The following is a 10000-nucleotide window of genomic DNA, read 5'->3' as shown; positions in this document are numbered from 1 at the left end:
TGCGTCTAACCAAAAAATCCTTTCTTCTTCCAATTTTTCGATCTTCCCATTCATTACCCGCGAGGCCTTCTTCTCCTAATTCTTTCCATTCGACCAACGAATAATCGATAAGAATTCGCAAATCTAGATCGGTTAATTGTTCTCGAATAGCACCTGCTCCAGTAGAAATTTCTCGATTTCGAAATGTATCGAAACCTTGGGTAGTAAAAAAAAGTGGGATACTGTATTTCCAGGATTGAATTTCATATTCGAATGAACCTCGTAATCGTAAGAAAGTAGGTTTTTTAGCGATGGGCCTAGCAAAAGCAAAATTAGGATAGGGCCCTACAGGATCTCTCCCCCCCCCCCTCAAAATCGGACATGAGAGTTTCCTCTCATCCGGCTCAAGTAGTTACACCAAATAAAGATAAAGAAAGGAGTTCTCGCTTTCAAATTCTAGAACCCCCCCCAAAAAAAGGTCTACTCTTTACTCAAGTTCCAAAGAAACATTTCATTGATTCATTCTTCTTTTATTGATTTATATTTTCTTAATTCTTTATTCAATTCGAAATTAGGACATAAATGAAATGTGAAATTCTTGAGTAGTCTACTTCCCCTCGAATGATGAATCCTCTTAAATTAAAGGAGTGTCATAAGGGATTTACTTGTCTATGTACCCTTCCATTCGATCTCTTAGGTCCTGCCTTACCTTACCTCGACGGTTATACCACGATGCCCTTAACTTAAAGCCTAAGCCTATATGCGATGTATAGACTCCTGCAACCATGACATATTTGTTTACTTGAACATAATTTCATTTCTTTCTAAAAGAACTAAAAGAAATGAGAATGGTTAATTCCACAAAAGAAAGAAGTCTTTTTTTTTCACGAGGTACAACTCAAAATTCCTATTTATTTATTTTTACTGACTCGACCATAGACCAATTCCCTTTTTATTTGGGAGTATTGAATACACCCATAATTCTGAGCTTCATGTTACTCCTCCCAAGAGACATGTCATGTCAGATCCAGGGCATCCCAATTCGATTGAATGGGATGACAGTTTCTCATTGCTAATCGGTAAAATCATAATTTCGATCAAATCACACATCGCAGTATACTAGACCCTCTAATTCTTTAAGAGGTTTATCTAAAAGATTGGCGATATAACTAGGACGACGTTTCAAATACCATACATGAGTTACTGGACATGCCAGTTTTATGTATCCCATTTGATATCTTCGTATCCGATAATCAACAAATTCAACTCCGCATTGTTCACAAAATTTAGGGCCCTGCTTTTCATTTCCAATTACTCGATAATTTCCACAAGCGCAAATTCCACTTTTTATAGGTCCAAAAATTCTTTCACAAAATAATCCATCCTTTTCCGGTTTATTGGTTTTGTAATGAAAAGTATAGGGTTTTGTCACCTCTCCAACGGTTTCTCCATTAGGTAGGATTTTATTGGCCCAAGCACTTATTTGTTGGGGAGAAACTGAGCCAATTCGGAGTTGTTGATGTTTATATCGGTCGATCATAGAAGACAAATTCTGATTCATTCCGATTAAGCTTCCTTCCTATTAATCTGGAAGTTCTTCTCAGATACAAGGAAATGATTCAGTTCCAGAGCCAAAGATCGTAATTCTCGGACGAGCAATCGAAAAGATTCTGGAGCATTTTCAGGTTTAGGTATTGTTCCTCCAATGATCATAGTACCAAGTACTTCTTGGCGAGCTCTAATATGATCAGATTTATAAGTAAGCATTTCTTGTAAAATATGAGCAACACCAAATCCCTCTAGAGCCCAAACCTCCATTTCTCCTACCCGTTGTCCTCCTTGCTTGGACCTTCCTCTAAGTGGTTGTTGTGTAACAAGTGTATAATGTCCACTGGAACGCCCATGTATTTTATCATCAACTTGATGAATTAATTTCAAGATATAAGGTTTTCCTATTATAACAGGTTGTTCAAAAGGGTCCCCCGTTCTTCCATCAAATAGTCTGCTTTTTCCTGGATACTCGGGTTCAAATACCCATGGATTCGCTGTTTGCTTACCGGCTTCATATAATTCGGAAAACACTAGTTTTCTCGAAGCCTCTTGTTCATATCTCTCATCAAACGGTGCTATTCGATAATGTCTATCTAGTAGACTCCCTGCTAACCCAAGCGAGCATTCAAATATCTGTCCCACATTCATTCGTGAAGGGACTCCTAATGGGTTGAAGACCATATCAACAGGTCTTCCGTCTTGCAAATAAGGCATATCCTGTCTAGGTAAAATTTTGGAAATGATACCCTTATTTCCATGTCTTCCGGCTACTTTATCGCCTACTTTCATTTCGCGTTTCTGTGAAATATATACACGAATCGTTTCCGGATTATAACTAGAACCCCCTTTTTTCTGGATCCATCTCACATCGATGACTCGACCCCTCCCACCTATAGGTAATTTTAGACAAGTTTCCTTTGAAGTGGATACCTGAATCCCAAGTATGGCCCGTAATAATCTATCTTCTGGAGCATATGATGATTCTTTCGCCACCTGAGGCGTTAATTTACCTACTAAAATATCGCCCGTCTCCACCCAAGATCCCAGCATCACAATTCCATTTTTGTCTAAATTGCGGAGTAAATGGGCTTCTAGGTGCGATATTTCGTTAGTGATTCTTTCAGGACCTTGGCTTGTCACATGAGTCTGAATTTCATATTTTCGTATGTGAAAAGAAGTATAAATATCTTCATATACTAGACGCTCGCTAATGAGTACCGCATCCTCAAAATTGTAACCTTCCCATGGCATATAAGCTACTAATACGTTTTTGCCCAAAGCGAGTTCGCCACCAACCGTAGCGGCACCATCCGCTAAAATCTGTCCCTTTTTAATGCATTTACCCCGCTGAACCCGGGGAGTTTGATGCATACAAGTATTTTTGTTGGAACGTTGATACATAACTAATGGAATGCTTAGAGTATCCCCATTACCCGATAAAATAATCTTGTCAGTATCGGTAGAAATGATCTTTCCCTCTTGATCGGCTATAGCGGGAACCCCTGAATCTAGAGCCAATTGGCGTTCCAACCCAGTTCCAACAATGCACTTCTCGGAACGCGAAAGCGGAACTGCTTGGCGTTGCATATTAGAACTCATTAAAGCCCGATTCGCGTCATTATGCTCGATAAAAGGAATGAGGGAAGCTCCCATAGAAAAATATTGAAAAGGAAAAATACTTCGAAGATGAACTTGTTCCCATGCAATAGTCAGGAATTCTTGGCGGTATCGAGCCGGAACAACCTGTTCTTCCTGAATACCCTGATTCAAGGCCAAAGAATTTCCTGCCGCTACCATATAATATTCATCTCGACTTGGGGATAAATAAAGCATCTGTGCTTTTTTTGATCTCTCAAATATTTTATAAAATGGACTTTCTAGAGACCCCCAACGACCAATCCTGGCATGAATTGCTAAGGATCCAATAAGTCCAACATTGATTCCTTCAGACGTGTCAATTGGGCAAATGCGTCCATAGTAACTAGGATGGATATCTCGTATCCGAAAATTAGCAGTTCGCCCGGTCAATCCTCCGGGGCCCAAATAACTCAATTTTCTCCCATGAACTATTTGTGTCAATGGATTTGTTCGATCCAAAACTTGAGACAATGGGTGTAATCCGAAAAAGGATTCATAAGTGGTTGTTAATGGAGTCGAAGTTACCAAATTCTGAGGAGTCGGTATCAATTTATGCCTAATTGCTCCGCATATAGTTCCTCTAACTACATTTTCTAAACGAACCAGAGCCAATCCGAATTGATCTTGTAAGAGATCCGCTACAGAACGAATACGCTTATTTTTCAAATGATTCATATCGTCAAGTGTACCCATTCCAAATTTCATTCCAATCAAATGATCCGCAGCTGCCAATATATCTCGCGGTAACAAAAATGTATTGTTCTGAGGTATATTAAGATTCAGTCTCTGGTTCATATTTCGTCGACCAATCCTTCCTAATTCACATCTTTGCTGAAAGAATTTCTTTTGTAATTCCTTACACAAGGATTCAGAAAATACCGGATCCCCGCCTACACAAGAAAATTGTTGATAAAACTCCAAAATGGCATTTTCTTTTGACCCAATTTTTTTTTTTTCCTTATCGGTCAGGAAAGACAAGAAAATTTCAGGGTAGCAAACATTCTCTAGAATTTCTCTTAGATTCGAACCCATAGCTGATGATAGAACTAGAATAGATATTTTCTGTTTCCTACTTACACGAGCCCATATCCTTGCTTTTCTATCAATCTCTAATTCGAACCTCCCCCCCCAATCTGATATTATGGTACCAGTATAGACCGAAATTCCGTTAGGATCCAATTCTGATCGATAATAGATACCGGGGCTTTGCAATATTTGATTGATCACAATTCTGTATATTCCATTTACTATAGAAGTTCCGAGGGAGTTCATTAAAGGAATGTTTCCAATAAAAATTGTTTGTTCTTGCATATCCTTACTGGTTTTCAAAATTAATCCTGCGGATACATATAATTTAGAAGAATATGTGAGTGATTCATATACAGCATCCCTTTCTTTTATCAACGGTTCCACCAATTGATATGTTTCCACAAATAATTGAAATTCAATTTCTTGATCTGTATCTTCAATTTTTGGAAACTTATCAAGTTCTTCTGTTAAGCCCCGATCCATGAACCCACAAAATCCTTCAAATTGTATCTGATTCAACCCAGGTATTGTATACATTTCCCCATTTTCATTCCCGAGCATTTTGAATTTCCCATTTATCAAAAAAATCCCATTCTTTTCTCATTCTTCATCGAATCATATGAATCGATCTAATAATGATGGAATTGAATTTCTATTCTGTTTACTGAATCACATGAAATTTTATCTAACTCCATATACCATATAATATATATGGAATGTATGAAATGCGTATGAACGGAAGAAGAAAAATTATACTCAAATTTTAATTTATATTTATAACAAACAGCTACATAAAAGAATTGATAAATGCCATTTAGCCTTATGGAGTTTTGTATAGAATATCAAAAAAAAAAATAATAATTCAATTTCTACCATTATTATGATATTCCATATTCCAATCCGATTGAATACCAGAAAAATGAAATGAATTCCTGATTTGATCTGTTCGTTGAGATAAAGACAAAATAATCATAAAATATATATCGGGAGAGAGTTGATTTTTCTAGCACTTAATTTTTTCATAGATTCCATTGTTCTGTTCAAAAAATGATTCGCAGAGAAGAGAGATGTTTTTACCCATTTTTTAGTTTTTTATTTTTTAGTAGAATATTTAGAATATGATTGAAGTGCGTACGAAAAGAGGGCTTGTATTTATTAAACATATGCAGATATAGCATTTCTATTTATATATGTCTTTCCTCTTTTCTTTTTATTCCATTATAGCTCTCTAGTGGAGACAACACATGGCGTGCTCTATCAAAAATTCTATTTTTTCTTTAATTTTAATCTATTCAATGAAAAATTGAAACACGATAATTTCTTGCTGATTCCCTATGGACATCATATCTAGATAGATAAAATACCTCATTAGATAACTAGAGCTGTGTAACAACTTATGTTCGGGGGTTTACATAGACTCATAATTGCTGTTATATTATTATAATATAATTTATAATTATATAATTTATAATTGAAATTAAGAAAGTTTTTTTATTGAATTGAAAAATTGAAAAAAAAAATCAATACTAATTAGTTATGTATCCATTTTTATTTTCTTATACCATTAGAGAAAGACAAGTGAAGAAGAATCGTCCATAAATTTGCCGTCAATAGTTAATAGTTAATGGTTCCAATTTTTTTGTCCTGCATTTTTACTTTTGTAACTGAGAATCCACATTTTCTTTTTCAATAGAAAAGAAAAAAGAAAGGGAAAGTTTTTGTTTTTAGATATTGTGTGTCTTGAGATACTATAACCAATTGAAGGTATGGATCCAATCTAAAAATAAAAAGGGGATACTCTCATTTTTTTGTTTGTAGCCTTTTGGCGACATGGCCGAGCGGTAAGGCGGGGGACTGCAAATCCCTTATTCCCCAGTTCAAATCCGGGTGTCGCCTGATCAACAAAAAACGCGAAATCCTATATTCTGTTTTGCTGATATAACTCGACCAATTTTCTCCGGCAAAAACAAGTGTAAGAAAAGGACTCTTGATACTTTCTTGATTATAAACTTGATTATAAACTTCCGGAGGTTTTGTTTTCTAAAGTGTTGTAAATCCTTACGTCTAGGATTCAAGGAAAAACTAGAGTAGTGGAAGGGAATGAGTAAATCTTGATATGGTAGCCCCTCCCCTACTAATAGAGGGGCTACTATCGGAGTCTTGAATTAGATTGGATAACGGGAGTGTTTAATTAACTAATGAATGGTTGTAGAAGGGTTGGAAGATACTTTGTATACAGACTGATGAAAGTCTCTGAGTGTTCAGGCATCCAATCAATATTAGATTGGATGGATAATTGGCTTTTACTTAATAAGGGACACCAAAAGAAAGAAGAAGTCTTATTATTGCTACATGTGAGTAACATTCTTTTGATACTTCCAAAAGTGTTACTGCGTATTTTGCTTGTGCTTAATGGTTCTCGATTTTACTAGAAATCATATAAGAACTTGTTATAAGCGGATTTATTGAAGTGTTTCATCAACGGTGGTGTGTCAGAATTCCCTTTTCCTTTTGACTCTGCACCGGTAATTCCACTATTATTAGTGAACAATAATGGAAAAATTCCTTCCTATTTGTTTCATATTCATAGAAATTAGGGGACATAATACACATGGATATAGTAAGTCTTGCTTGGGCTGCTTTAATGGTAGTCTTTACATTTTCCCTTTCACTCGTAGTATGGGGAAGAAGTGGACTCTAGGGGTACTTCTAATTGGGTTGAGGAATCAAACCGTATCAATTGTTTTCTAGATCGTTTTGCAAAGCCTTTTTAACTATTTTATTAGTCTTCATTTCGAAATTCTTGGATTCTAGTGGAGTAATGTATTCTATGAATAATACCCTTTCAATCAAAATCAAACAAACATTTCAATAATTCCCATGTTCGTATTTCGAAAGTAAAAGGGATACGGATGATAGGCAATTTATTAAAAAAAAAAAAGAATTCTTCCTAAATTTTCTATTTTGATGAACCAGCTCTTACCAGAGTTATATATGGACAATGAGGGACAAGGAACCCCCCCCCCTTTTTTTTTTCTGTATTTGTTTGTTTTTATTTCCTTCCCTCTTTACTGTTACTGTTCAAAGAGAAAAAAAGTAGTTCTTTTATTTAATAAGATCTTGCCTTAGTGTAGTCACATATTGCACACTTACCCCCTGTTTTATTTATTATTTTAGGAATTTTATTTATGCCATGCTTTATTGACTCATTTCATATCATGGATCAAAGAAAAGAAGTTAAATTAAAAATCGGTTCCATGAAATGAAAGAATTAGAAAATCGTAAGACTTGCCTTTCAATTATTTCAGATTGATTGAAATCAACACAAATAAAATAGATCAAGCGAAGAAATAAAATTGAGATACTATGTACATTACATATATTTCATTACATATATTTAATTGATATCGACATGTATGAAGATACATATTGTAGATTCATCTATATTAAGCTTGTATCTTTATACATTACAATAATAGATATGGATAGTATGGTAGAAAGATTCATATTTTTTTTCTACCATACTATCGAGTTTGATAGGATACTGCTGATTCTAGTCCATTCATTTTATTTAATTTATTTAAGACGTGAAATTGGAATCCTTTTTTTCTTAAATCCTTGATAAAAAGTCAAGTTTCATTCAAATTAATCACTTTGACTGACAGTTTTTACGTATATTATAAGTAAAAAGGCGGTAGGAACTAGAATGAACAGCGCTGTAGCAATAAATGCGAGAATATTTACTTCCATAATTTCATTGTTTTTTTTACTTCGCAATAACTCGGGATTTAATCCCATAGAGATGATAAATTTGTCGCTTGTAAATTCAATGCGATGACTTACATTTCAATGACATCGAATCGGATCAATATCATGAATAACAATATCTAAGCTATCAAATCGATTCACCGTCGAGAATTGAATAGTATAACATAGGAAGCTCTTTTATCCACACCGAATACAAAATTGGATTCCTGGCCCAATCAAAAGAATTCCTTTCCTTTATTTCTATATATTCTTTTCCACTCTTTCTTTTCGATAATCTACCGCCTTCCTTGTACAATCATCTGATGATGTATCATCTGACTGCTTTTCCACTTTCACCGTTTACAAATAGTTTACAAATAAACCCCAACAAAAAATGGAAAGGAAAAAATAAATAAAAAAGGCTATCCTTGGGAATGAAATTCTTTCATTTGTATTCCCTTTCACAGAAAATGGAGGGATCAATTGATGTATTTTTTTTTTATTGTATCCGTCGGGACTGACGGGGCTCGAACCCGCAGCTTCCGCCTTGACAGGGCGGTGCTCTGACCAATTGAACTACAATCCCAGGGCAATAAAGAAAAGTGTACAGCATAGATATTCTTATGATTTCATTCAAGCCATTTTCTATTTAAATTTTAGATTCGAATCGCCGTGTTGTAACAAACAAAGGCGCGAGTGATATATTGATATCCATACGGGTATGCGCTTTAGTGAGAGCAACGCGGATTACTAGTTACTAGTAATCCTTTCGTTATTGCCAAATCGATCGATAATCAATTTTAAAATGAAAAAAAAAAAAGAGTCTTTTTTCTTTACTTTACTCTTTCTTTTCATTAAACTTTATACTTAATGATCCTGATATGAATCTAGATCATTATCAAGGTCAGAATTTATGGGAACAAATAAATAGAACAAATAAAAAACAAATAGCGGTAGGGATGGATATATCAGAAAATTGGACTTTTTTTATTCTTCCCTAATTTTTTTGTTTGGCTTTTCTGGAAAACAAAATACAAAAAAATGGGCATTTTATGTTATGGCGGATCAGCGAATTATTGGGCCGAGCTGGATTTGAACCAGCGTAGACATATTGCCAACGAATTTACAGTCCGTCCCCATTAACCGCTCGGGCATCGACCCAGGAAGAATCAATTATAGGTTTATTGATAATCCATGATCAACTTCCTTTCGTAGTACCCTACCCCCAGGGGAAGTCGAATCCCCGCTGCCTCCTTGAAAGAGAGATGTCCTGAACCGCTAGACGATGGGGGCATATTTGCCTGACCGACATCATACTATGCTCATAGTATGAACAGTTTTTTGAAATTGTCAATATAATGGAATGATATGACTAGATCCGAAAGCTTTTTCCATCTTTTATGATTTTCCATTTTTGATTCATGATTTATACTCATAAATCATTCATTTGAATCGCCACTCTATTCTATATAGAAATAAATTAGATATAGAAATAAATTAGATAAATTCAATCTATTATATTATTATATTATATAAATCGATATTATAAAAAGAAACTAGATTATATTAATAATACAAAGTATAAGATCCTTTCGGGAAGTGATTGGTCTGACATAAACATAAAAAGGGGAGTTAAACTTCATTTCTTCCACTTTCATTCTTCATTTCTTCCACTTTCATTCATTGATTCACTCATTATTAAGATTAAGACGAGACAGGCGTATTTCTATCTCACACTAAGCCAGGAAATTAACAAAAAGTAAATCTGGAATTTTGGGAAGAGGGAGCAAGAAGTTATCGAAAATTATGTGTGTTTTTTTTTTTTTTCTAAAAATTGGGTTCGGTGGACAAAGCAAATCTCTTCATCACATGTTTCGATAAAATATATTGGATCCATGTCGAATTGCTAAGGTACATCTATTAATCAAATCAAATAAATGAATTTCGTTCTGTTCTGATAAGCCAATTATGATCGGCCTTGAAACAATTCATTGCATTGATATTTATCAAATCCAATATCAATAAACCCATTTTACCCTCTACACGTTAAGTAAAT

The 10000-nt window shown here is 34.8% G+C and overlaps 3 non-coding genes across 3 annotated transcripts; 1 reads left to right on the top strand and 2 right to left on the bottom strand.

Moving 5' to 3' along the window:
- Positions 1-6021: 6021 nt before the first annotated feature.
- Positions 6022-6093, top strand: TRNAC-GCA (transfer RNA cysteine (anticodon GCA)). The gene has a single exon. It is a non-coding gene; the product is annotated as a tRNA-Cys (tRNA).
- A 2363-nt stretch (positions 6094-8456) lies between these two features.
- On the bottom strand, positions 8457-8530 carry TRNAD-GUC (transfer RNA aspartic acid (anticodon GUC)). Its single transcript has one exon. It is a non-coding gene; the product is annotated as a tRNA-Asp (tRNA).
- A 491-nt stretch (positions 8531-9021) lies between these two features.
- Positions 9022-9105, bottom strand: TRNAY-GUA (transfer RNA tyrosine (anticodon GUA)). Its single transcript has one exon. It is a non-coding gene; the product is annotated as a tRNA-Tyr (tRNA).
- Between the last annotated feature and the right edge of the window lie 895 nt (positions 9106-10000).

Source organism: Durio zibethinus, unplaced genomic scaffold (assembly GCF_047325235.1).
Source record: "Durio zibethinus cultivar Kanyao isolate XHJ-2024 unplaced genomic scaffold, ASM4732523v1 HiC_scaffold_169, whole genome shotgun sequence".
In the NCBI taxonomy this organism is placed as follows: domain Eukaryota; kingdom Viridiplantae; phylum Streptophyta; class Magnoliopsida; order Malvales; family Malvaceae; genus Durio; species Durio zibethinus.
This window is presented reverse-complemented; position numbering and strand designations above follow the sequence as displayed.